Source organism: Nuphar pumila, chromosome 3, assembly GCF_984573655.1.
Source record: "Nuphar pumila chromosome 3, dmNupPumi1.hap1.1, whole genome shotgun sequence".
In the NCBI taxonomy this organism is placed as follows: Eukaryota; Viridiplantae; Streptophyta; class Magnoliopsida; order Nymphaeales; family Nymphaeaceae; genus Nuphar; species Nuphar pumila.
In genome coordinates, this window is record NC_143251.1 from 76,606,449 (window position 1) to 76,613,679 (window position 7,231).

Genomic DNA, 7,231 nt, shown 5'->3' on the forward strand with positions numbered 1-7,231 from the left:
ATTACCATGATAACATTGTAATAAATCTATTTTTAAAAATCTCATGATATTTTACCTTTAAAATTGTTCACTAAAAAAGATAGATATAAGTGATATTTTCAATTTATGGCTGACATTTGTGATAAATAATATATATATATATATATATATATATATATATATATATATATATATATATATATATATATATATATATATAAAGAATGTGGTAGTTGCTAACCACTTTTCTAGCTAACTGTCGAAGGGTTTTTTCATGTTTTTCTTAAATCTTACCGTACAAGTGTGTTCTACGTGCTTGATTTTATAGGGATCGTCACTTTGATTATCAGATTTCGATACACACTCAAGTTTTTATAAGGTTTAAAAAAAATAAAAAATGATTATATTGTATGATAAAAATGATGCATTTTCTTTAAAACTTCATAATTTGTAAAAATTTGCTCGATGATCAAAACTGCAAATAGCCAACTTTGTTAGGATCTTTTTACCCTTCGTATGTGCGAAACTCACGTGATATATTGATTTGCTCATCGAGTATTGCAAACTCCCACTTAAAAGAAGGTTTATATATATATATATATATATATATATATATATATATATATATATATATATATATATATATATATATATATATATATATTCGAACATCACGAAATTTGCATAATAATATTTGTGAACATCCTTTTTAAGCCCAAACCTTGAAACTTCGCAAATACACTAAATTCGTATAAAAATATGGGAACTACTCGTTATACTGAACCACATAACCTCACAAATATCCATCTTAATCCGCACATACCTCACAAAGTTTGCATAAAAATATATGCAAAGTTAATGTGAACCACGTAACTTCATAAATACTAAACTAAATTCACATATATGTAGCGTACTTTCTAAAACTGAAATCTTTCAAAACTTGCAAGATCCGCACAAAAATAATATGTTCATACTTCATTCAATTCATTCTCTCTAAATATAATCATACATATATTCATTCCATTCAGTCAAAATGAACCTGCTCATACACATATATTCATTACAGTCATTTGAAAATGAACTTTCTCACAAATATATTCATTCCATTAATTTAAAAATGAACATGTTACAAACATTCATAGTATATAGCTCAACATTAGAGGGTTCGGCAAACTACGTCACACAAGATCATTAGTGGATGAAATAGGAAAATGCTCAACATGAGAGGGTTCATTCTTTGGCTTCTTAATGCCAGTCCGGTTACTATTTTGTGCGCAAATGCTCTCTTCTCTTGAGCAAATGATTGAGGCAAAACCACTTTCTCTGCAATCCGACTCTTGAGCCTGTGAATCTTGCAATCCAACTTAGAGCATGCACTTGTTTCTTCAAGGGTTCACTTTCAGCCAGACATAGCGCCACATATCATTTTTAGGTTCGATCTTTGGCTTCTTAATTCTAGTTAGATTACTATTTTTGTATGCAAACCCTCTCTTTTCTCGAGCAAATGATTGAGGTGAAACCGCTCCATATCTATGGCTTTCACTTTTGCTGAAGACCATCAACATCATTCACCACCTCAACATCTCCACCTTCTATCTTCTCCACCTCAGCCATGACATCCTCTTCTTGTTGTTCCAAAATCTTCTCTATCATCGCTTTTAAAGGCGAGAACAAACCCTAAAATGTAAACTGCCATTTTTACTATCAAAGCGTCATTTTAAAAATCAAAGTGTCACAATTAATGCGTATAAGGAATTTTGCAAACATATAGAAAGATTTGCATTTAAGTCTTTAGTAAATTTGTGAATAGCTTGTGAAATATTTGCAAAGTTTCAACATGTTTTAGTTACAAGAAGTTTGCATATACATTTGTGCAAACTTTGTTCTATATATGCGAATTTTATGAAAATATATGCGAAGTTAAACTGAACCATGTGACTTTATAAATACTGGACAAAGTTTACATATATTTTATGCAAATATTGGACTAAGTTCACATATACCTCACAATTTTTTTCATCCTCGCAAATATTGGTCATTATTTGCTTATATTTTATGCAGGCTTCCTCATCCTCGCAAATATTTGTCATTGTTTGCCTATATTTTATGTAGACATTCTCATCCTCATAAATATTTGTCATAGTTCGCTTATAACTTCCTCATCCTCGCAAATGTTTTTTATTTTTTGCCTTTATTTTATGTGAACTTCCTCATCCTCTTAAATTTATAATTTTACCTACTCAATTTACATTTACATAATTCATCAGTTTTCAATTACACAATTCACTTGTTTACAACATTTACATAATTCACTTATTTATAGTTACAGAACCTCGCTAACTGTATAAGGAACATCCTTCACTTACAAAACGTAATTTATAGATAATAGAATATTAAAAGAATATCAAAAATTTAAACTCATAATTTATATCCTTAAAGTTTAGCAAATCATATAAATTTACATTGATTATTCAAACTAAACTCCCTATAATTGAATCTACTCATACATTGCATTTATTTCATTCATTCAAAAAATGAACCTTCTCATACACTGCATTCATTCATTCAAAACTGAACTTACTCATATAATGCATTCATTGTATTTATTCAAAAAAATGAGCTACTCATACATTGTATTAATTCAAAACTGAATATGCTAATACATTGAATTCATTAGAAAAATAAACATGCTCATACATTGCATTCATTCATTCAAGATTAAACATGCTCTTACATTGCATTCATTCCATTCATTTAAAAAATGAATTGACTCATAAATGTATTCATTCATTTAAAATTGAACTTGCTCATATATTGCATTTATTCTATTTATTTAAAACATATAGTTGCTCATACATTGCATTCATTTATTTAAAACCGAACCTACTTATACATTTTATCAATTTTATTAATTAAAAAAAATGAACTTGCTCATACATTACATTAATTCATTCAAAATTGAATCTAATCATACATTGCATTCATTCCATTCATTCAAAAAATGAATATGCTCATATAATCATTCATTCATTCAAAACTAAACCTGCTCATACATTGCATTCATTCTATTCATTCAAAAAATGAATTTGTTCATATAATTAGTCATTCATTTAAAATTAAACCTACTCATACATTGCATTCATTCTATTCATTCAAAAGATGAACCTGTTCATATAATCAATTATTTATTCAAAATTGTACCTGCTCTCCATTGCATTCATTTTATTCATTCAAAAAATGAATATATTCATACATTGTATTTATTCATTCATTCAAAATCGAATATGCTCATATATTATATTTATTCATTTAAAATTAAATCTGCTTATACATTTCGTTTATTCATTCAAAATTGAATCTGCTCATACATTGCATTTATTCATTCAAAATTGAATCTGCTCTTACATTGCATTCATTCTATTTATTTAAAAAATGAATCAGCTTATACATTGCATTCATTCATTCAAAACTGAACTTGCTCATACATTGCATTCATTCATTCAAAACTGAACTTGCTCATACATTGCATTCATTCCATTCATTCAAAAAATGAACCTGCCCATACAATCATTCATTCATTCAAATCTGAACATCATATATTGTGTTTATTCAAAAAATGAACCTATAATCCATATGAATTTGCTTACCCTCAATTGCTTTCCTAACCCACCCATACCATATGATCAAATTTTGACTTTCCAGATGTCTTTCTTGAATCCATAGACCGGGATCCACATGACTGGCCTTCCTTGCGAGAAACTGAAACTACTAACTAATCAATTGCAATTATTGACCATCCATTGCTTTCCTATATCATATGATCGAACTTTGACTTCTCAAATGTCTTGCGTAAATCTATAGGTCGAGATTCACATCGCTGGCCTTCTTTGCGAACAACTACAACTACTAACCGATTAACTGCAATTGTTGACCGTCCATTGGTTTCCTATAACGCCTCAAAATTTTTAACTTAAAAATATAGAATTTTAACCCCAAATTTTTTTTTTTGAAATAATACAATGAAAATAGTTTGGGTTTTGAAAAGTTGGACGATTCCAGCAGGTTACAGAAATGAGAAATATATTTGAAATAGAGTTCCATTGCATAACCATAAGAAGAAAAGATCATTCCAAGCATTGTAGATAAATCAAAGTTTATACATCTTCAAAAGTTTAATAATATATTCTATTAAAATGATACTTGATAGCTGGTTCCAAGATTGGGAACGTAGCTAGGGAGATTCGGATCAGGTTCCTACCGTGTATCCAGCTCTCGCATTGTATCATGTTTCGTCACCTGCGCCCATTGTGACAAAAGTTTAAAACGAAAATTTCTTGACAGTGAATTTCTCGAAAGATTTTCAACTTTTGAATATTTCTTGGGTTTTTTTCTGCAAAATCTTGAGAAAAAAAAATAAAACATCAAATAAATTCTCAAAAAATCTAAAAAAAAAAAAAAAAATCAGATACCAGAAACTAATTTAATTTTAGAAAATAACATGACACTATCCTGAGTTTTTCTGATAACTGGGACTTTCATGATATCGAAGCAATATTATTGTGGGGATTTCAATATGAAGATATTGTGAAATACTGTGATGGTCCAAGTAACAGTTCACTCTCGGTAACTAAAATAGCATACTATATGAAGGTGACACAATCATATTATAACTTGCATCGCACACTTTCAAGCTGTCAAAGAATGGAATCACATTCAGAGTGAAGAGCGACCCAAACAACCGATTGTGACTGAGATTCAGGTGCTGGATCAATCCAGTAAACGTGAGATTATTCACATTTCTCGGGAATGACCCACGGAACATATTGAAACTGAGATCAACATGAAGCACATTTTGCAATTGCGAAAACCAACTTCCAACGTCATCTTGCAAGTTGTTTGAATGCAGATCAATATACTTCAACCGATAGAGCTTCTCAAAGCCTGAAGGGAGGCTTCCACTGAAATTATTTGATGACAGGTCAAGATAAACCAAACTCAACAAATTGGTCAAGCTTGCAGGTATCTGCCCATCCAAGGAGTTACTAGAAAGATCCAAATATTCTAACGATGGAATCGATCCAACCTTCGGTGTCAGACCACCATGAAGACAGTTGTTTGGCAGTGAGAAAATGCCCAGTATTTTCAATCTACTGATCACCGAGAAATCGACACTCCCCACCAAACCCAATCCGGCAATGCGATCTTCGTGACCGATCCTGCTTCGCATTCAATCCCGAACCAAATGCTGGTATTTGAATCAACAGAAGCTTTGTTCCAAGAATCCAAACGCCCAAAGAGGGCATCCACATCAGACTATCCCAGTGAAAAATCTAAAGCACATAGAACTAACAACACACATATCCACCAAAAAAACTGCCTCCTAACACCAAAGACCCCCAACAACATAAAACCCCAAAAAGCCCGTAACTTAGCCCTAACCCTACACTCACTTTCCATAAAGAAAAAATCTATTCACACTAAACCAATAGAAACGAGATGGAAATACAAACTCTTAAGAAATAGCACAAGTCCCATGACACTATAGCTAAAAATTCCACACACCCACAACCCGAATAGAAGCTTTAAAGACCCCTAACTAAATCCAATGTGAAATGGTGGCATGATTTCTGAACTCCAGTGTTGAATATGCATGGTCAAGCATAACATCTAAGAGAGAGAGAGAGAGAGAGAGAGAGAGAGAGAGAGAGAGAGAGAGAGAGAGAGATGCACCCGTTTCCGGCTGTCCGGTTGCAGTCGCCCCTTGTAGAGCAGAAATGGTAAATGGTAACTGGGATTTTAAGCATTTTTTGCTTTTGTTTTGAAAAAACCATGAAAAAAAATATAAAATATACAACAAAAATATCGGCTATATATCTCAAGATTTAGTAAATCTCATGATATTTTCATGAGAAATTGTCAAATAAAAAAATCTCGTGAGATTTTGTAAATCTCGCGAGATTTAGCTGTTTAAAAATTTTACAGTTTTTCTCACATTTTTTTGCAAGATTTTCGTAAATATCGCGATATTTGTCACCATGCCCGCGCTCCATAACAATGGGATCAAAACTCTTGCGAGCAGAAGATGAAAATACTAAATTTTTTCATTCATATGCTTCTCATGTCATAGGAGAAAAGTTGTTCCTTCAATCACCATTGGAAGAGTTCTTTATTTTAATCATCACGTTAATTCAACAATCACTCAATATTTTAAGGATTTATATTCTGTTTCGTTAACAATGGAGGACGTCATTGGTCAAGCTTTTATTGGAATGATTCAATAAGAGCAAGTCAAAATTATGCAAAAGAAGTTATCTGAAGAAGAAATTTATAGGGCCATCAAAGATTTGTCGGGGTGGAAAGCACCAGGAGCATATGGGTTTCATGTGGATTTTTTCAGAATATTTTAGAACTGTGTCAAGACTGATGTGGTTAACATGTTTGATGAGTTCTATCGTAACTCCAGACTGCCTAAATAAACTCACTTGGTTATTATATCGTTAATTCTAAAAGATGATGTAGCCACAGATATCTCAAGGTTTCTTCTGATTTCTGTTATGAGTGCTCTCTATCGTATGATTGCCAAAGTTTTGGCTAATAGGATGAAAACAGTGGCACACCAGATTTTTTCAGACTCTTAGTTCACATCTATCTAAAATAAGAGGGTTCAAGAATCTTTCATCATGGCATCAAAAGTCATTCATTCCTTGCAACTTAGCGGTCAACCATATTTTGTTATTAAAATTATATTTTCATAAAGCCTATGATTCTGTGCATTGGTCCTTATTTCAAATGTTGTCAAATTTTGGTATTGGTCATGATTTTTCTAGGTGGGTGAGGGAATTGGTTTCAAATGCTCAAGCTATGATAAATATTAATGGTGCAAGAGGAGACCAGATCAAGTTGGGGCATGAATTACGACAAGGTTGCCCGCTCTCACCATTGTTGTTCAATGCAGTTGCGGAGGGACTAATGGTGTTGCTTAAGCGGGCAGCGACAAAGCGACTAATAGATCCTTTAGATGTTTCAGAATTCTCAGAACATATCCTTATTTATGCTAATGATATGATTATTTTTGGTCAAGAAAATGTACAACATATGCTTAGATTCAAACTAATCCTTCAGTTCTTTCTCTCTCTATGTGGACATGCACTAAATGAAAATAAATGCCCATTTACTATGTTCAATGTTGAGTGTACTATGCTTGTAGTAGGGAAAAAGATTTTTAATTGCATGATTTCTGAGTTGCCAATGA